Genomic DNA, 21,909 nt, shown 5'->3' with positions numbered 1-21,909 from the left:
TTTAGGGGTACTCTCATTTTGACTCATGAAAACCACCATTTTATGGTTCAAATCGGGGGAAATAAACACAGTAAATGGACAAAAGTACAAAGATTCACAAAATGTTTAGGGGTATGCGTCCTCCTACATCCCCCCAGAAAAAGCACTGTATATATGGGTCAGATATAAAAAGTTTTTTATCTTCTACCTCTAAAAAACAACAGCAGGAACAGCAGTATCAGCCCCATCTTCTGTAATGTTTTTATCCAATCATTGTTTGAAATACCGTAGTAACACGGTAGGAACTCTTTGGTTGTCCGTCCCCATCCTCCACCATATAGGAACTTTCACATTTGCCCCCTTCCTACCTCTTGCTAATGATGTTCAAAGACTCCTGTAATGGGAATTAGATTTTTCCCTTTGGTTTTCCTGAGAGTGATCTTGTATCAGTTGCAGGTGCACATTTTTGTTTTGGATTGGGAAGGTGTGCATCAATTTAACTAAAGGAAAGCCTGTTTTCTCTACAAATTTATGTAGTTTAATAGAATTTCTGGAAGAGTTAAATGAATCTCATCTAAGTCATATTTATTAAGTTGAGCCGATGAACTGTAAGAATTGCCATTGCTTGGCGAGAAGTCCAGTGACTTTAACAACTTACAGAATGTCTCAGGAGAATGCTTGTGGTTGCAAGAATGGAATATTCAGTTACATAATCAAGTTATTGTTCATGCCGGCTCAGCTAACTTAAAATGATGAAGAGGTCTGTTTTGCATTCAAGGAAAGGTGAACAGCTTGCAGTTATCTCACTGAACAAACTTGCATGTAACTTCTATAACCATGCTATTTTGAAGCTAATGGAGTTCCTGGGAAGGATAATTTCTGAACTTTTGGCTCTACTTGTGAATAATGACCAGTGATAGATTAAAGGAGCAAAAGTTGCTGCAAGCTGATAAGGATGTCTCTTCTGCTACAGAAAATGTATAGTGGGGGAAATTCTCATTAGCCAAGTGTAGCCTGAAGATGAGAGTCTGGATTGAAAACTGGATCCCACCCCGCGCCCACGCCTGAAACACAATTGTTACACAGGTTAATTAGCATTTGAACAACTCATGATTCTTTTCTTGCTTTTACAGTACTTTACATTCTCTACGTATCTTGAGTTTGTGTAGAATTTGTTCTTTTCTTTTTGCATTCTTTTGATGTATATATTGTGTTAAAATTGAAAATTTCTGTTTTTTAAAATTGTGAAAGATAATAAAACTGAATAGCTTTGTAAATTTGTGTTGCTTTTGACCAGGAATTTTTATTTCAGTTGAAAAAGTTGCAGATCACTGTGCTACCCACCTCCTTTTATTTATATCTTTCATGTTGAGTTCTCTCCTCTCCTGCCATATCTAACACAACTTTTCCAATGTTCTGAAACCCTTACTATATACTATAAACTATATATACACTAGATAGATAGATAGATAGATAGATAGATAGATAGATAGATAGATAGTGCATATATACTATATATATAGAGTGTATAGTGTATATATACTACTATATACACTGTCTTTAATTGGCTACTGCAGGCAGGAACAGGTAAACACATTAGTTGAGTCTGCCATTTTTTTGAGGCAACTAGTGCTATGTGCTCTTAGCATTGATAAATTATTGAGCTGTGTAGCACAATTCAGCTTTCATCTTGCATAGGGCAGAACTGTACTAGAAATAGTTTGCATGTGCAGACCCAAGGGACCTTGCCAGAAATGCAAACAGTTTAGGACAAGAGGCTGAAACTGATGATAAATTAGCCACAGGCAACGTACCATTTTAAAAATTCATCTATAAGATAGATTCTGTATAAGACTACTACTTTCTTGCCTCAGCCCCATCTATTTTATAATTGGTACCCGGTAGTTTTTCCAAAAAGGAAGAAAGAATTCCCAGAAATAGATGAAATGTCAACAGAAAAGTTTGAACAATTATTTAGTTTAAAATATCAGTAAAAATACTAGTAGTAGTCACATCTACTTAGTTTTTTCTAAGTTAATGTAAATGAACAAATCATCTGGCAATGGATGGCTTGACAAAAATGATTTTCTAAGTCAGTAGTCCTTATTGGTTCTAAATCTTTTTCATCTTTAGATGGTAGTACCCTTCAGCTAGTATGAGAGCTGAGAAACAATTGCAGTTTGAATCTGAGCAGAGAACAGAGTGCTAGCTGGAATTGGCTAAAACAGAAGCACCACCAGCATTTGCTCTGCTTCCTTCACCTCCTCATGCAGTGAATCTCACACGGCAGCAATGCACACCTTTATTTGAGCTTCATATCTACTAGTCAATCTGCTGCCAATCTAGTCTACCAAGTTCACAGGATGTTGACAATGTAGTGCAGATATAGTATATAGAGAAAAAGAGATTGGACAATATAGTACTACTGGGGGGAAATGGAACATAAATCAAAACAATTAGTAGAACTGCATAATGCAATGTGTAGCACCCATCTTTAAACGCTGTAGGTGGGCTGCTGATTACCAAACACTACTTGTGATGATTTGATACATTTATCGTCATGACTAATGAGCAGACTACATATTTGCTTTTGTAGCCGTAGCAATACTATAATAACCTGTAGGTTGTTAATTATTTTAAGGAATCTAATTTGGAAAATGAATGTGCGATGGTAAATGTAATTATCAGTAAGACTTTTGCCTCATGTTCTGCACCAAGCAAGCCACTTTTGAAATTAAGAAGATAAAACACAGAAATCTGTCTCTCAAAGAAAAGGTAATAGGTCTTTTGGTTCCAGGTAGATATGTTTGACAAGGAACAAGTGTGCCTTTTGAAACCAAAATATTTTTTTTTTTTACAGTTAGAAGCAATTCCAATCAGCTTCACTTTTTGACTAAACACTTGGAAAGAACTTGACAGCTGTTAAGGCAAGTAGAGTTAACTCTGAGTATTAGGTCTGAAATGAAATAACTCTGCAGTTTGTTATAAAAAAAGTATAGTTGATTCCAAAAGTTTAGAGTAAGCAGCTAAAGAATTATCTTAAACTAATCTTAAAATCTGTTATAAAATCCTCCTATAATCTCAAACATTTGTCTGTCTAACTGCCAAAATCTTAGCCCTTAATTAGGCAAACTTCTAAGAAAGGAATGGAAACTTTTATAAAATTTCTATATTGCCCTTCATCCGAAGATCACAGGGGAGTTTACAATATAAAAACACAAAAATACCATAATAACAAACAAAACAATACCCATCCCCCAGTTTAAAAGGACATAGATTATTTAATTAGCCGAAGGCGAGGGAGAAGAGTAATGTTTTTACCCAGCGCCTAAAGATATGCAACAAATGTGCCAGGCAAGCCTCCCCAGATGGATACCATGGTTGATGGTATTGAAAGCCGCCAAGAGGTTGAGGAGAATTTACAGCAGCCACAGATCTGAGGGCATGACTGATGGAATAACCACAGTTTCCCAGGTTGGAGGAGGGACTGGCACATGGCAGTCACTGTCTGTGCCATGTGCTCTTTACCTGGCTTACCCCACCATACTGCAATTGCCTCCCCCCACTCTCTCCAGCTCCTCTCCTCCCAGACACATCTCCCCTCCCTCAATAAAAACATACAACAGTTAGAAAAGTTGTAGCAGTGGCCCTGTCTCTGTTTTGTAGCTGGTGCTGCAGCCAGAAGATGTAAATTTGCTATAGGTATAGAAGTCACAGGACTACTGCTGTCATCTTCTGGTGCCAGATTGCTGGATGGTGAGAGGCTCAGCAGGTGCAAGCTATAGGATTATGCTTTCTTTTCTATTCACAACAGCAAGGAAAATGTAACTGGGTGTGTTGAGTCAGTCAGATTTATGATGGTGAGCTCACTTATCCTGAAAGTAAGCCTCAGTGAACTTGGTTCTCAGTAGACATGCATAGGATTGCTCTACACAGTTTAGGTAGAATAAAGGCTATACAATATTTTTGTTGATCATGGCACATAATAGAATAAATGTTTAATACTGACATAAGCTGAAGGACTCTGGAAAAGAAAACACAAAACATTTATTTAATGTATATTAAAATTACTATTAAAAAACACTAAGGCACACTTCATTGTGATGGATTCCCAAGTGTTGTACATCGTACAACTAATGTGTGCTCATCACTAAAGGCAGCTTACAACAATTGAATTTGCAATATTGTTATAAAATCACAATATAAAAATGCAGATGTTCCACCTTTGTTTTGTTTTGTTGTAGATATGATAAAGATATGATAAAGTAGAAATACGTTAAACCTGATTGTTGATTCCCGCCCCACACACTATGTTTTCCTGTTTTATTTTACCTTTATTGTGACTGGAGGTGATTTTAAGTTTCCCACTTCCTTATTCCTCTATCCACTTCCAGAAAACAGATGCAGTTAAAAAACACACCACTTCATACACTTGTAGAGTTGGAAGGGGCCCCAAGGGTCATCTAGTCCAACCCCCTGTGGTGCAGGATTCTCAACTGAAACATCCAGGACAGATGGCCATCCAACCTCTGCTTTAAAACCCTCAAGGAATGAGACCCCACAACCTTCCGAGGGAGCCCATTCCACTGTTGAACACCTCTTACTGTCAGAAAGTTCTTCCTGCTCTTGCCTCTTAAAAAACTTTCTATATGTGAAATGGTTTTAAAAAATTAAAACTTGGACAGGTTTTTAAATGTTTGAAACAATTCAAATTCCATGGAATGTGGTAATGATTTGGTGGAGTCTTTTTAAACATTATATCCTCATATTCTGATTCCAAATTAAAATTATGCATTTGGCTTAGTTCCTAAATATACATCAATAGTGTGCTTAAGTTTCATGTTGGGGCTTTTTGTCATTGGAATATTTTATCCAGTTGAAATTTAAGGTGTTTGCTTCTTTGAATATGTAGACCCCCTTATGAGAAGGCAAACTGGATGAATGATGACTGGATGGAATATATTACTTTGAAATAGTCTTTCTTTCACCAAACCTTTATTAGGCATTACAGATATAATACAGAATAGTATTAAACTAGTAATTACTGGAGATTTGAAGATAGGAATGCCCCAAAACCACCGTATATACTCGAGTATAAGCCGACCTGAATATAAGCCGAGGCACCTAATTTTACCTCAAAAAAACTGGGAAAACTTATTGACTCGAGTATAAGCCGAGGGTGGGAAATGCAGCAGCTACTGGTAAATTTCAAAAATAAAAATAAATACCATCCTATGCCTTTCCCAGCTGTCGGCGGCGGGGTGGGGAAGAAACGGTGAGGAAGAATCCCTTCCTCGCCACTTCTCCCTCCCCGCCACCTTGCACAGAGCAGGCATAGGACGGGGGTTCGGAGAGTCTCAGCGGAGCGCTTCTCCGAACCACCGGTCCTGTGCCTTTCTCTGCCCCCCCCCTGAATATAAGCCAAGGGCGGCTTTTTCATCACATTTTTGTGCTGAAAAAGTAGGCTTATACTTGAGTGTATATGGTATACAGTAACATATTCATTTCTAGCACCTTGGTGACCTGGAACAAAAGCAGCAATGCCTTTTTAAGCTGTGTCATAGATCAGTTAATCAATAGAAAGGGTCTTAAGTTGCTCAGGACACATACTGCAGCTGTCCAGCAATTTTCTTCTTTTTTTCCTGACCTGATACCCTAAAGACGGCAGAAGGAGTTGCATGGTTACTTGATTTCTAGAACATTTACATTAACCATGTGCTGTACACATGTCAAAGTGTCCTAGACTCTGCGTAGACTAACAGTCTAAAAAACAAGAGCCACAAGGGGGGGGCGGGCTAATGGCAGAGCAAGGAAAATGTGTTAGCAAGCATTAATATCTAGTCGGTGCCAAGCTTGATCTGTCTTTGCTAGTGTTTTTGCTTGCATGGATATAGAGCAAGCACTCAAAAGCTAGAGCAAGTCCTAGAGCAAGCCACTTGCTCTACTAAATGGGAATATTCTGTTGACTTCAGTTGAGTTGGTTGCATGTTCTCTTCAACTATATATTTTGGAAAGTGGATTGTCTGCCTGTTTGTTTTCTAAATATTTGAACGCCTATCAAGATATTGTTGTGAAACTTGGCACGAGGGTTCCTGAGTAGGGTGGCAGACTTTGTTGCCATTTGGAACCTGGGTGCCATTTTCAGGCACAATGGTTCCTGAGGTTGGGATGGGGGGGGGGTCAATGTTTGGACACCATATGCCATTTTGAATAAAGATAACGAACTGAAACATGACTTTGGTATGACTTCATACAATTTTTGATGTGTTGGGTCCAAAGTCACAAAACTATCCATTAAGAAAACCCATTATTATTATTATTATTATTATTATTATTATTATTATTATTATTATTATTATTATTTACTAAAAAGTAAGCACTGGACGCTCCCCACTAGTATCCTGTATGTGAGCTAAGACAGAATTGTTTGGACTGAAGCAAGGAAATGTAGCTGTGGCCCATGTAACTGATAAATTACTACAAGAAAAGCTTTGTTTTTTAAGTGAAAATGTGTCATAAGAATTATCATGCAAGTCTCTCCTGTGTTAACTTTCCATTGCCATCAAAATGCTTGAGACTTGTCTGGCTGTTGAGAATTTTTGTAAAATTATTTTATCCTTCTAGCATTCTACGGTATGTGCTTAAGGCTTTGGCAATATTTAGGGATGGAAGAATTGTTGAGTTATTGTCAGTTGTTTCCAATGAGGAAATCACTGCTTGGTAAAGCTGTTTGCATTCCTGTGGCCTGTGGTATAAGGAAATATCATGCTATAAAAATTCCCAATTATTTCCCTAAGGATCTCTTTTCTAAATCCTTTGATGCCTTGGAGGTGGGAGTTGGAAGTGAAGTAAAAAACACAGAAATCTGGTTTCTAAGCCATTAGTATGCAACCTCAAGCTTTGTTAACATATTCTAGTTTTATCTTTATTTTTATAACCCAAGGTCATGAATTGTACCAGAGATGCTTCCCTTAATTTCATCAAACATTATAAGCTAATAACTGTGAGAGAATATTTTTTTACTTCAGAAAAAAGCATGCAATGCAACTTTGAATGTACAGTACTGTACTGTAAATCCTTTGATACATGGTTACTTTTGTATGTTAGAGATAGTGAGAACACTGTGTCCAGTTCGGGGAACCACAATTTAAGAAGCATATTGAAAGCTGGAATGTGTGCAGAGGAGGGTGACCAAGATGATAAAGCAGGGGTCAGCAACCTTTTTCAGCAGTGGCTGGTCCACTGTCCCTCCATGGCTCAGGCCAGACTATATTTTGAAGGAAAAAAATGAACGAATTCCTATGCCCCACAAATAACCCAGAGATGCATTTCAAATAAAAGCACACATTCTACTCATGGAAAAACACACTTGATTCCCGGACCGTGCACGGGCTGGATTTAGAAGGTGATTGGGCCACATCCGGCCCACGGGCCTTAGGTTGCCTACCCCTGTGATAAAGGGTCTGGAAACCAAGTCTTATGGGGAACTGTTGAGGGAATTGAGTATGTTTTGCCTGGTAAAGAGGAGACTGAGAGAAGATATGAAAGCAACCATTCTAAATGGTTGTTGCTTGCAGAGCAAGCACACATTACAAGGAAGGGGATTCTGACTAAATATCAGGAAGAGCTTTCCAACAGTCTGATATTGCAAAACAGCAGTAAGACTGAGACAGCAAATTATGGTTTGTATTCTCATTCCATAATGGGATTAGGAGATGGAAAGACTTCTCCCTTCCACAGCGACGCCACACAATTTTTGCTGTTCTTTTCCTGATAAAGGTGTTAAGAAAAAATGAATCAAAAATAGTGTCCAGATTTCCCGTACCATTCTCTGGCAGCAAATTTTGGTATTTCTGGATAATTGTGAGGCACACAAGTCTTCAAAAATTGGTGCATGCATTCTGTTGTAGTGAAAGAAATTCAACGTCACACTATGTCAAGTGTTCCATCAGAGCAAGCATTTCACTCAGACCACTGACAGCTTGATTCCCCCCTCCTCTTGTGTACTGTTCTGGGGAGTTTCCTGAAACCAGCCCCACCGCCAATTTCAAGGGAATGCAGAGGAATGCCCTTTTGTGCAAGTCGTTGCTGAGGTCCAGCGCCGAGGGCCTTCTGGCGGTTCCCTCGCTACGAGAAGCCAAGTTACAGGGAACCAGGCAGAGGGCCTTCTCGGTAGTGGCACCCACCCTGTGGAATGCCCTCCCACTAGAGGTCAAAGAGAACAACAATTACCAGACCTTTAGAAGGCATCTCAAGGCAGCCCTGTTTAGGGAAGCTTTTAATGTTTGAAGGATCTCTGTATTTTACTGTTTTGTTGGAAGCCGCCCAGAGTGGCTGGGGGAACCCGGCCAGATGGGCGGGGTATAAATAATAAATTATTATTATTATTATTATTGTGTGGGCATCCACTGACAGGACTCATTAGTTGGATCCCACCCAATGTCATTTTTATTTTTAAAGCTTAAATCTGTACAGGTGGTTTTCTTTTGGGTTGCTTCATGGTGATTGCTATTTCCCTCTACATTGTATTGTTCTGTGACGGGAGCGGGGAGGACTGCAAGTGGGGGTGGACATAATTTCCCACAGAATGTGTCAGAATGAATGCTATGGCCAGAATATTTTGTGGGGGTAAATGGCGGCCACCAGGACAAAGCCTGCAAATGTACTGTTCTCTGCATGTGCTATAAAATGAATGGGAGGGGTTGGACTTTGCTTCTCTTTGGACAGGCCATTTGCAGAAACCGTACAAACCTGTTGTGCTGCTTCTGCCTTTTGCAGTCAGAATGGTGAGAGATTCGACTGTTTCCTCCTCAGGGTTCTTTGCAGTATATGAAAAACTTCAGGAGGAGAGGAGATTACTGTCTTGGTGTCCTGCTAATTTGATTTGAGAAGTCTTGGCAATTAGAACTCGATGACAAACTGATTTTACGGTGCTTTTTGAATGTCCAGTTAGGCACTATCTAACCTTACTTTCTAAGAGCAATTTTGATTTGTAATCAAAGATTCGTAAAGAGCAAACTTCATATAAACATTGGCTAGAATCCATTATATCATTAAACACACTGAAGTCCTTTTGATTTCAGTTGTCCATCCCTATTGCAGCCAATTTTGAGGAACCAGAAGAGTTGAGTTCACTTTCCTGAACACCTGGTAATGTTGATTTATTTTTTAAAAAATAAATCAACAATACAGTGTTTTTGAGTGGCTGTATTTGGTCATGTTCCTGCCAACCTAGCAGTTCGAAAGCACAAAGTGCAAGTAGATAAATAGGTATGGCTACAGCGGGAAGGTAAACGGCATTTCTGCGTGCTGCTCTGGTTCGCCAGAAGCGGCTTAGTCATGCTGGCCACATGACCTGGAAGCTGTACGCCAGCTCCCTCGGCCAGTAAAGCGAGATGAGCGCCACAACCCCAGAGTCGTCCACAACTGGACCTAACAGTCAGGGGTCCCTTTACCTTTATTTGGTCATGTAAAATTATACTGAAATTTACAATCTGCAAGTTCTGTCTGGAGCTGACATGCTTTGCTTTATTTTTGTTTGCAGGTCAGAAGGGAGAGGAGAACTGTGAAAATAACATCCAGGTAACAAATGTGATTTTGTGGAAAATATTAGTAAAAAATGAATATTATTTTTTTGCTGGATGATTAGGAATAAGATTGTACCATTAACAAAGATTGATAGTACTTCTGAAAATTATTGGTGAATTTTAACACCAATACATGGATATTGGTGAGTTTTTCCACATAATTTATTAAGTTTTCAATTTTACATTTCAAAAAAACATTTTGCAAACTTTAAAATATCCAGTACTTCCATTCTTCTCCTTCCATGGTTCATTTTGCATATCATACATTCCTGCATATTTTAATATAACCATTCAAATCAGTTTTCCACTTTTACATCAATCAAATATTATTTACACTGTTTAATTTATCTTAATGCTGCTAGCGTTTTCAGCTGTGTACAGTTATTTTCCATATAAACAATAAATGTTTTCCACTCTTCTTTAAATATATGTTCTTCTTACTCTCACAGTATTGCTCTTCTCCAAAGCTTTTAATTTTTCTAATGCTTTGGGAACACTCTCCAAAGTTGTTCTAAGGTCAACAACACATCTTCAGCAAATGCCCTTAATTTATAGATTCTACATCCCACCTCAATACCTTTAATTTCCCTATTTCACCTTATATTCGGATGCAATATTTCAGACTCATAATAAACAGTGGAGATAGGGGACAGCCTTGTCTCATTCCTTTTTCTACTTGGCATTTGTCTGAAAGAATAGTGTTTACCAATATATTTGCAGATTGATCAGTATAGATTGCTTTAACTCCTGCTAGGAAAGATGTACCTATTTCCATTTTCTCTACAACCTTAATCATAAATGATTATGAACTATTGTCAAAAGCTTTCTCTGCATGTAGAAAGATTAACACGGCCTGTTTCTTACTTCCAGGTACTTTATTAAATTGATTACATTTCTTACATTGACTTTCATTTGTCGGCCTGGTAAAAACCCGGCCTGGTGTTCGTGGACTGACTTAGTCAGTGTCATTTTCAGTGTAATAGCCAGGATTGTAGCAAATAGTTTATAGTCACAGTTCAATAATGAAATAGGTCTGTAATTTTTAGTCTTTGTTAAGTCACTGCCTTGTTTAGGGATCAGAGTAATGAATGTGTCTTTCCATGAAGCTGGGACTACTCCCATCCCCAGAATTCTGTTAATGGTGTCCTTAAGTGGTCCTATAAGTGCATCCTTAAACTTTTTATAATAAATTGCAGTAAGTCCATCTAGCTCCAGTGCTTTTCCCATCCCATATGGATATTGTTAACAGAGTTGACATTGCTGCTATTTTTTATTTTTGCTTTACTTTATTTATCTCTTGTCTATTTACCCAAGCACAGTAACTCTGTAGAACAGATAACTAACGGTTGATACTGCTGCCTCTTCTCTACACCCCTTTCTACTAACCACCTGTCATTAGGCGTTGTATGTCTGCAATTTTTAAAACTTCTGAGCAGTTAATAAAACAGTTTATAATGCATAAGCAGCTGAACCAATGGCTGGGGTGGTGCTGTATGAATTTCAGTGAACTGCATAGGTTGTTTTCTGTTGTCAAATTTTAGCTGATGATTTGCCAGAAAAGCACGTCTGGTATACCCTACCTGATTATTGGGGGTGGGTGGGAATTATTCTCTTTCTTACATAAATTACCTCATTTGTTTCTGCATGACCTTCACTTTGCCCTAGTCAAAGCGTGAACAACCTACTTGAGGATTACTTTCCCTCTCGGGTAATCTGTCAGAGGCTGAGTGTAGACTGAATTCAGTCCAATTTACTATTTGTAGAACTCTCCAATTCACCTGGGTAAAATACGTTTGTGAATATGACTTGTCCCAGCTATGCAGCAGTTTGTCAATTGTCCATGACACTTTCTCTCCAGCTGTCATGGCTCATTCCCTAAAAAGATTTCAAAGGCGAATTTCCCATATCCCAAAGGAAGAGGAATCCGATGGGAATTGTCACCCTAGAGCTGAAACTGATAACACACAACTGTCTCCAAATGGCAAATGGTTACTTTCTTTTGCCTGTCAATTTTTCTGAAGCCAGTGTGGGAGGAGGCAATCTAAGAACTATCCCCCACATGTATGACTACAGACAATTATCCAGGGAGATTTGTTTGAATTAATGTTCCTCGAATGTTGAGTCAGGATTTGTCATTTGGTTTCCACAACCTTGGTTGAGCTTGTTAGCAAAAAAATCACAGCAAAGATTAAGGGCAGTAAAACCCAGGTATCTAGTAAGCTTTCACTTTAGATCAGAAGTTGGAACACTTAGCTTCTGAACAAAAATAAAATTCTGTAATTGAGCACAACACATTTTCAACACAATTGCCTGTGTAGGAAACAGCACGTATCCTGTGTGAACATCCTTATGTGTCACTGGTGCATTTGTGCATGTGTCTTTTACAGTATGAACACAGGGTCTGTTTTAGAATCTTTGAGGTCTGTTTTAGAAATGTGTAATATGTGAAGTGGCAACTAGGAAAATGATTTGGAGCCCCTGGTCTGTGTGCTGTCCATAGTTTAGATATCACTTGTCTCCATTTATGCCTATCCAATAAGACCACCATCTTAAATCCTTCTCTGATGCCACCACAGGTGAGATGTAGCAAAACATTATCACAGAGGACTTTCGAAGTGGTGCCCCCTGCATCTTTAAAACCATGTCCCCAGAGTAGCTTGAACTTGATATCATTTTGGCACAAGGCAGAAATCATTTTATTTCTCTCCTGCTTTTAAATCTGTTAAACTCCAATCTAGTTTTTAAATCTCTGCCAAATAATTGTATGCTGCTATTGCATGTTAATATTGGTTTTGTTTGATGTATGTCTGTTAAATTGTATGGTATTTTGAATTGCAAGCTGCCCTGTGAATTTTTGTTAGCGTGGGAATATAAACACTTAGCATGAATAAATAAACACAGGGCCAGCACTTCCATGAGCCAAGCTTAGACAATTGTCTCTGGATGCGTGGGCAGTGAATTGGTGTCCTCTGGGCTCTGCTTGCTTGCTTGCTTGCTTGCAGGCCACCCACCCAGTGAGGCTCCAGTGGGCTCTTCCCCCTTCTCCTCTTCCTTGCCTAGCTCTGTTTTTAAACTCAGAATGTCCAGCCCCTACAGCAAAGTGGTGGCAGCACAGGGGTTCCTGGCCAATGTTCAGAATACTGGGCTCTGGGGGACAATCCACTTGGCATTTCCTCTGACCAGGGTAGGGAGGGGAAAGAGAGAGACCACCAGTGCTGCCACCACTAAGGCATTGTTAAAGCAAAACAAAAAGTAAGTGAGAAAAGTGGAAGGGGATTAGCAGGGGCAAGAGGAGTATGAGGAAGAGGAGGAGCAGGAGCAGGAACGAGGCCTAAATAAATCAACAATTTGGATACACAGGGATGTTAATGGTACTTTTTGGAACATCCAGAAAGGAACATAATGGAATCAGGTTGAAGTATTAATGCTATCTTAAAGCTAGAATTACTGGTCCTCTTAAGCAGGGGATGAGGATTCTGGCTCTCCAGATATTGTTGGACCAGCTGTCATTATCCCTGACCATTGCCCATCTTGGCTAGGGCTCATAGAAGACGAAATCCAACATTTTGTTCTTCATTCTTATCTTAGGTAAATTTTATCAGAACTGCAAAGGACATTGCTGAACATTTAGACAAAAAGTTGGGATACAGTACTGTGTGTTAAAGTACTCAAAATTGTGATGTGCTATCTTAAAGAGATCTGGGAATCAGAATCTGTTGTATGTGGAACTTGGTTTATGATGAAGAGGTAGAACTTAAGTACCTTCAAGTGAAGTGAAAGAACCTTTAGATAAGTTCTGTTTTCCATTGGATACTTTTTTTCTAATTGGGTGTCTGGGTTGTCTTCTTTTGAGTCTTCTAAATCTTTCATCAAATCCCAGTCAGAAATCTTATGGCCCTCTCTTGACAGATATACATTAGAGATTTTTAGAACTGATTCTGCGATGTGTGGGATCTTGAATTATTACTGTACTTGTGAATAGTAATGGTATTTTTTTCTCCTATATTGTTGGTTTGCTTTGATATCCTACTCTCCCACCAGCAATCTCAAAGCAACATATGTTGTGCTCTGCCTGTTTGTTCTCATAACAATCCTATGATATAGTGACTGTTCCAAGAGCACCCAGGGATCATCATGACAGAATAGGGATCAGAACCCAAATCTCCCCAGTACTAGTCCAACATTCTTAAGTATAGTATCATACTGTCCCAAGGTCTGCTTGCTGTATATTTGCTACAGTTATGTATGATTCCTGTGATTTGCTTTACTTTAGTTCAGATCCCACAGTAAAAACAGGATGTGCTAATGGTGTTATCTACTCTGGAAAGGAAAGAAGTGCTGTTTTCACTGTAGCTTCTTTTTTTACTGTAGCTTCTTTTTCCTGTTGATCACAGGAAATGCTTTAGTAAGATAGTCCCTCTTTTGCCTGAGTGTTCACAACTGTGCAAGGAAATGGCTTTGTGTCTCTTCTCTCTCTTTCCCAGCCACTCTTCATTGCTGATTGTGCTAATGTATCAAACTATAGTTTTTACTAAAATGATGAATTGGAATGCTGCCCAGATGCTAGTGCAAACAATATGTGAATATTATCTTCAAGCAACGTGGTAGTTTTCAGTTAAAAATTAACTTAAGAAGGAGTGTGAAATCATGGCATTTGTAGATTAAAATAGTGTTTACTTGTATCCTGTACAGTAATGACCTTAACACCCCATCTCAACAAATTAAATTAAAGTTTTGGAAATTATGAAAGCCAGCAGTGCTTATCAGTGCTCACATACTGTTGTTGTTCTTGCTGCTGCAGCAAACCAGGAGGTAGAGGGGGAACGTTAGTGCAGTGCAGCCCCTCTACCTCCTGTTAAGCAGTAATAATAGTAGTAGTAATAATTTTATTAGGTTGCATTTTGGAGCTCATTGAAACAACTGCCAAGAAGCTGTTTGGGAGTTTACAAAATGTTGGTTTTAACTTGGGTTCACCTGCTGTGCGCTTGCTTCTGCACCCTTAAAATACTTGTTCAATTCTACAAAATAATAGGTAGGCAATTATAACGGAATATATAGAGAGAAATACTCACAGCAGAATCCCTTAGTATATCAAACTTCAGTTCAGTTGTCTGCTTTTAATCCATTCTGTTGGAGAAGGTATTTGTTTTCAAATCTGTCCTGAGCTTTTATAATGGGGGAGGCTAAAAATCCATATAAATCCTAATACCAGTAAAATGAGGATTTGCCATTTTCAGTTAGCATAGAAAAGCTAACTCAAGTCAGCTGAACAAGAACATTGGCAGAGTTAACACTATGAGGACCCTTCTGTGAAGATAGGTTTGTTCTTGTCTCAACCTATATACAATCTCTGTTCATTATTCCAAAAGTCTTTTGAACAGTCATACCTCGGGTTACAGACGCTTCAGGTTGTGTCTTTTCAGGTTGCACCCCGCACAGAAGCTGGAAGAATCCGAACGGGTTACTTCCGGGTTTCAGTGCATGCACAGAAGTGCTAAATAACGCTTTGCGCATGTGCAGACACAGCGTTGCGGGTTGCGTGCCTCCCGCATGGATCACGTTCGCAACCCGAGCATCCACTGTATTTCATTTTTTACTAACATAGTTTAAACCTATCTTTTAAGGAAGTCGTATAGGACTACATAATGCAAGGTGGGACTAAAATAAGGAAATACATAGCCACTGCCCTCAACTGTGTTTGCATAACTTTAGTGTCACATTTTGGTTTTCTTGCACCAGAATGTGAACTTTTTGACACAGATTCAAATTGTGAACATCCCTGTCCATGAGGCTTACTACAGAGCCAGCCTGCAAAATTTAATAGGCTAATTAGGTTAATCTACATTTGTTTGATGACAAATATGCCGAGTTGACTCTTAACTCTTAACTCCACACAACTTTGTACAATCTTATTACCTCACAAGTATCTAAATAAGGAGTTTCCTATATTTTCTGGGCAGATTAATGAATTTGCCTAGAAAGTATCTTAAGGAATACCTTTTGAAAACAAATCTTGTGTTTTAAAATATATCAAGTAGCTGTTATTTTACTTACAGCGTCAGCAGAGTGTTAAAATGCTCTTCCTTATCTGCCCAACGTTCCCTCCTCTTCCCAGTACCATACGCAAGCATGAAGGCCGTTTTCTGGCAGCAGATAAATTTCCATATCGCTTTCCCTGTCAGATTCCTGGGCTATGAGATAAAGTGGTTTCATACAACACAAAAAGGAGAAGGTTAATGTAAAGTTTTTGATTGCACTTATGGGTAAGAAAAACTTGGCTATGACTTTTAAAAGAAATTATGCAGGAGTGAGTTCTGGTGGGAGTTGAAATGTTACTGTTTTTCTCCTCTCTCCCCCAACATGGATGGTGTTTTCCAGTTCAGTTCTAGGGGCCTCATTTAAGGTAAGCATCACAATCTGTTCTTTTCCTTGCACATTCAGTTGTAGGGTGGTTCAGGTTTAAGAGAATTGCATGTTTAGTTTCTGAGACATGTTTTTTTCCTGAACCATTTCACGAAAGCTTACTTTAGTTTTGCAAGTGGGGGGGGGAGGGGAATTAAAGCATATTATATTTTGCTGTCATACAAGAATTCTCAAACTGGGTTTGAAATAAACCAGAATAAAGTGTTCTAAGAAACTATTCACTCTAATGTTGCAGCACTTAATTCTAACTTCTTCCCTCCTGTTTTGCTATCTTAGAAGTAACCAACTCAGACAAACTTGCTTTTATAAACTTGTTGGAACGTTGGAAATGAAAAGTAACTGTTGGGAAACAAACGTTTATCCCACAAACCTTCACTTTTTAACCAGCAGAGTTGTAAATCATCAATAGATGTCATGTTTGTCCTTTGCACCATTTTGATATACTTGAACATTTGATAATCTTGACAACATCTATTGCAAACATATTCCGAAAAGAGACTGTATAAATATATTCTCAAGCAATTTTATCAACCTCATTGTGCATTTTTAATAACATGAGGATTTGAAATATGCATGTGGCCAAAAACTGGCTTTAAAAATATGATATGTTATTAAGAACTTTATTATTTGTGCTAGTGTAGTATATTGGCATGCCAGCTGAAACTGATGTCATTTTTGTAAGCTTTATTTTTTTTATTTAGTCACCGCTGGATGCCTCACAGTTACTGAGGTTTTCCTCTGAAAAGTTGTAATTTTTTTCATCCCATTTCCTTTCTGTTCTGGTTTTATGCTATCTATATCAGAGTTTGGAAATATATTAAGGTGAATTGATAGTGAAACCTTGGGTGCACCTCTTAAGTGTTTTATATATGGAATTATTTTTTATTGCTTTTGCACATGTAATTGTTTTAATTGTTGACATTTTTATTGTGAAATCTCTTTGAGATATTTTATTGAAAGTGATTCATAAATTTAATCAAATGAATAAACAACCATTTTGGGGAACAGTGCTTCTGATCCAGTATAGGTCAGTTCATTTGCCTTTACAAACATATTTTGACTAGCTGTCAAAAATGGCAGGACTTGTCACTTCCTTATTATTTCCTTTTCCCCAAAATTGTGTGCCCTTGCCCGTTACCATTTTTAATAGGAGAGCAAACATTCCATTTGCATTTGCAGCTTATGTATAGGCATGTGCGCATTGCTTGTAATAACCTTGTGGTCACTGAAAAAAGGGTCAATGTTAGATGAAGGAGTTACATGTTGTAAAAGAATGGCATTACGTATTTTGAGTGTTTTTATGGCAATAAATATAGGCTTAACTAAAGATCTCAGTGATTCCAGGTTAGTGTAATGAGTGGGTGACTGTTTAGGAATAATAGCCTTGTACTACTTTTGAATAGGGACGCGGGTGGCGCTGTGGGTTAAACCACAGAGCCTAGGGCTTGCCGATCAGAAGGTCGGCGGTTCGAATCCCCGCAACGGGGTGAGCTCCCGTTGCTTGGTCCCAGCTCCTGCCAACCTAGCCGTTTGAAAGCACATCAAAGTGCAAGTAGATAAATAGGTACCGCTCCAAGCGGGAAGGTAAACTGTGTTTTCTGTGCGCTGCTCTGGTTCGCCAGAAGCGGCTTAGTCATGCTGGCCACATGACCTGGAAGCTGTACGCCGGCTCCCTTGGCCTATAGAGCGAGATGAGCACCGCAACCCCAGAGTCGGTCACGACTGGACCTAATGGTCAGGGGTCCCTTTACCTTTACTACTTTTGAATAGTTCAGCTATGCTCATCTTTGTCCTCAGTATGATACCTAATCCCATTACTCATGGCCTCCCATTCTACAATAACTCACAATGACTCCAGAGCTACTGTTTTATCATGACACTCTAACCATATCAACATATCTTATTTCTTTTCCTATAGCTCATCCTTCCCACCTCTCTCTTCTCTAAAGGTTGTGTAAAGTGTGTCTTGTCAAGTTTAGTAAACTCTTAGTAAGCCCATAGAAAATTTGTGTGTTAGGATTCTTGGATCAGTGGACTACTGAGTAGAGAATGGCATTCCTGTAGAATACAGATTGTCCTTCATTTTCTCACAGATGTTAAACATTTTGATCTTCTCCAGGTTAGAAATAATGTTCATTTCATTGTTTCATCATGTTCAAAATACCTGCAAGGTCACTTCCAGAGAATAGCATTGCAGGGACTATTACTTGAACCTATGACATTTATGCTATGGAGTCCTATAGAGCTCAGTGTTATACCTCCTGTTGTTCAACATCTTTACTGTATGATGATGCTGGGAGCTGTCTCTTAGTGATTTAGTCTGCAGGGATATTAGAACCAACATCAACTGAGATTGCAGCACAGGGTCTCTATCTTGGATTGTACTTTACAGCAGTAATGGGAATGAGCAAAGTGGCTTTGAGCTTCATATTATAAGGTTATGGATTTAAACCATTTTGCATGTACATACAAAAACAAAACTATGTAGACAAAATATGAAACAACCTGTCTGTTCCAAAGAATAAAAGTAAATATATTCCATTAGCTCAAATACATCAAACACAAATTATATAATGTGCACTAAGTAAAGTGGAAGGTATCCTGAGTAGGAACCAACTGCATACCCTGCTACAATTCAACAAGACACTACGCACCAGCGGCTCATCTCAAACTAATAACATGGCTCTCCAGTGTGGAATAAATTGAAGCTAGACCACTGAATTAATTTCACTGCCTTAATTTGCTAGTACAGTGGTACCTCTGGTTAAGAACTTAATTCGTTCCGGAGGTCTGTTCTTAACCTGAAACTGTTCTTAACCTGAAGCACCACTTTAGCTAATGGGGCCTCCCGTTGCCGCCGGAATACGATTTCTGTTCTCATCCTGAATCAAAGTTCTTAACCTGAGGTACTATTTCTGGGTTAGCGGAGTTTGTAACCTGAAGCGTTTGTAACCTGAGGTACCACTGTAATGTCAAGACCATTTGTCCTCTCTCTTCCCATCCTCCTGGGGGAGTATGTTAATGGATAACTGCCAGACCTTCATTGTTTTGTCAACATGAATCCATACCTAAGGAAATTCACTACTGCTTGCATGTACAGAGAAAACTTGTATATATTTAGGTTCCCAGAGTCCAGTGTGAATTAGCAGGCTGCAGACAGGAATTTCTTAAGGAAAACAAGATAACAGTCTAGGAAATTGATCTGAGTAAGCCTTCTGCTGCTGAGTCAGCAGCAGTTAGTGTTAAGAAATGGATCAGCTATAAAATGTGCATCTCTCATAACTTCCTTAAAAGTCAGAAAGCATTTGCAGGCATTTCTATTTTAAAGACCACCTGTTCCCACATGAAAATGCCCAGAAGTTTAGGTCTACATCTGAGACCTTTATAATTAAGATGGTTAGTGACCAGAGCCTTTTCAGTTGTGCCACCCTGTCTTTGCAGTACATTTCCCCCAGAGGTTCATCTGGCACCGATCTAATGTCTTTTTTTGGCAACAGGTGGGTATCTTTCTCTTTTCACAGGCTTTTTGATCTTCATGTTTTAGCTTGGTTTTTTAAACTGAGTTTGATACTGGTTTTGGCTTTGTTTATAACTATGCAGTTACACTGTTTTAATACAAAATAAAAAAATTCTTCCAGTAGCACCTTAGGGACCAACTAAGTTTGTCATAGGTATGAGCTTTCGTGTGCATGCACACAAAAGCTCATACCTATGACAAACTTAGTTGGTCTCTAAGGTGCTACTGGAAGGATTTTTTTATTTTGTTTTGACTACGTCAGACCAACACGGCTACCTACCTGTAACTGTTTTAATAGTTTATTTAGTTTTGTATCTTTTCGATTGTTAGTTACCCTTGAGGCTTTTCAGGCTGTAGAGGATTCCGAGTAAATAAATATTAATTGCAGGGATTTGGAGGTGCAGGAGGGGAGGAATCTCAATCGTACAAAAAGTACTTAGAAGTTACAAGCTGTGTACACATGCAGTGATAAGCCATGCTGCCTAATTGCTCCTGCTTTGCTCTCCCCCAGCACAAAGCAGGAAGCCTTGGCTTTTCATTTCATCCAAACCCAGGGGTCATGGTTTGTTGCTTCCCAACAAGCCAAAAATCAGCATGCCAACAAACCATTGATTAAGGCTGGCTAGTGATTGTGGCTTGTTAGTTTAGTAGTAATGGGAAGCTGCTCACACCAGGGGAGGAGTGAAGTGCAGGCCATTGGGTACCGGGATGTTGCTCATTCAAAATAAACTACAATAAAGCCCAAAAGTCCAGCTTATTGTTATGTGCAAACATAGCTAATGTTTCTTCTGAAATATTAGAAACTTTTAACACCTGAAGTAGGGTGATGAATGCAGCTTCCTGCTTTGATGTATATTTCAGAAAGGCAATTAGCAGCTGCAAGAGGAATACTGAAATCCATTATCTATTCTAAAAAAAGAAAAGAGATACCATTAATAAGAACGATCAGTTTGCACAGCTATTTAAAGGTTTGTACGCGGGTGGCGCTGTGGGTTAAACCACTGAGCCTAGAGCTTGCCGATCAGAAGGTCAGCGGTTTCGAATCCCTGCGATGGGGTGAGCTCCGTTGCTCGGTCCCAGCTTCTGGCAAAGTGCAAGTAGATAGGTACCACTCCATCGGGAAGGTAAACGGTGTTTCTGTGTGCTGCTCTGGTTCGCCAGAAGTGGCTTTGTCATGCTGGCCACATGGCCTGGAAGCTGTACACTGGCTCCCTTGGCCAATAACGTGAGATGAGCGCTGCAACCCCAGAGTCGGTCACGACTGGACCTAATGGTCAGGGGTCTCCCTTTATCTTTACCTTTATTCGTACTGACAAGGGACATATGTATGTATGTATTAAACAGCTAGCTGTTCTATTACTAAGGTAAAACATATATGTATCTCTGCATATTTACCAACACAGGTCTTTCCTTCAAATATCTGGGCTTTTAAAGCAGGTGCACCTGATTGTGTGAAGTGTGCACTATTATTATTTATTATATATTGCACCTTTCTCCAAAGGATTAAACATATCAATACTAAAACAATACAGTGGTACCTCGGGTTACAGACGCTTCAGGTTACAGACTCCTCTAACCCAGAAATAGTACCTCGGGTTAAGAACGTTGCTTCAGGATGAGAACAGTGGCGGCAGCGGGAGGCCCCATTAGCTGAAGTGGTACCTCAGGTTAAGAACAGTTTCAGTTTAAGAACGGACCTCCAGAATGAATTAAGTTCTTAACCCGAGGTACCACTGTACACTGAAAGCTTTTAAAAACAGTTAAAAACTCCTTGAGTGCTAACCAAATACCTTACTTAGAACACTAACCACAAACACCTCTTGATTGTGAGTTGATCCCATATTTCTTCCTCGCTTAAGTACTACGTAACATTGTCATTGACAGACACCTGTACTATTTAAATATACAAAGCATCTGTATTGCTCAGTGATTCATTTTGGCACAGGTCTGGCATGTGCTGTAGTATTTGTTTGTGCTAGTTTGAGCTGGCAAGATACCAGAAGCATTTTTTCACTTAAGAGAGTGTGCAGAAGGCAGCACCTCATCTTCAGAGTTTGTATAACCAAAAGCAGATAGGGTGTTGTTTAATCTGAGTATATTTAGGGTATGATTGATTGACCATGAATAATTGAAGTTCAGGAGCATATGAATTGGACAGTGCACTGGCTTTGAACAACTGTATGCATGGGTTTATTTTAATCATTAACTGAAGGTTAGTACGTGAGCTATGTGGGATAGCACAGTGTCATCTGAGCTGGGGCATGTTAAATGCATGTTCTTGTAAGATGCAATGCATGTGAGAGATTGTGGGCTGAACGGCTGCCTGCAGCTACTAAGGGGTGGTGTGCTATTTGATAAAATGTACACGCTTTGCTTTACCTGTTTTTCTGGATAAGCTTCTGC

At 39.1% G+C, this 21,909-nt stretch overlaps 1 protein-coding gene across 24 annotated transcripts in view; it reads left to right on the top strand.

Moving 5' to 3' along the window:
• ADD3 (adducin 3) overlaps positions 1-21,909 on the top strand; it is a 105,707-nt gene that overhangs the window by 30,647 nt on the left and 53,151 nt on the right. For 9 of the 24 annotated variants that reach the window (XM_088670630.1, XM_035134156.3, XM_088670633.1 and 6 more), the window contains exon 2: positions 9,524-9,561. The gene's annotated coding sequence lies outside the window, so the exon portion shown is untranslated. Of the gene's footprint in view, positions 1-2,839; positions 2,907-9,523; positions 9,562-15,767; positions 15,830-15,944; positions 15,970-21,909 lie in introns of those variants that run through there. The other 15 variants (XM_088670635.1, XM_035134161.3, XM_088670634.1 and 12 more) reach the window with 4 other exon arrangements.

The sequence above is a fragment of the Zootoca vivipara genome, chromosome 5, assembly GCF_965207765.1.
Source record: "Zootoca vivipara chromosome 5, rZooViv2.hap1.1, whole genome shotgun sequence".
Classification (NCBI taxonomy): Eukaryota; Metazoa; Chordata; class Lepidosauria; order Squamata; family Lacertidae; genus Zootoca; species Zootoca vivipara.
This window is presented reverse-complemented; position numbering and strand designations above follow the sequence as displayed.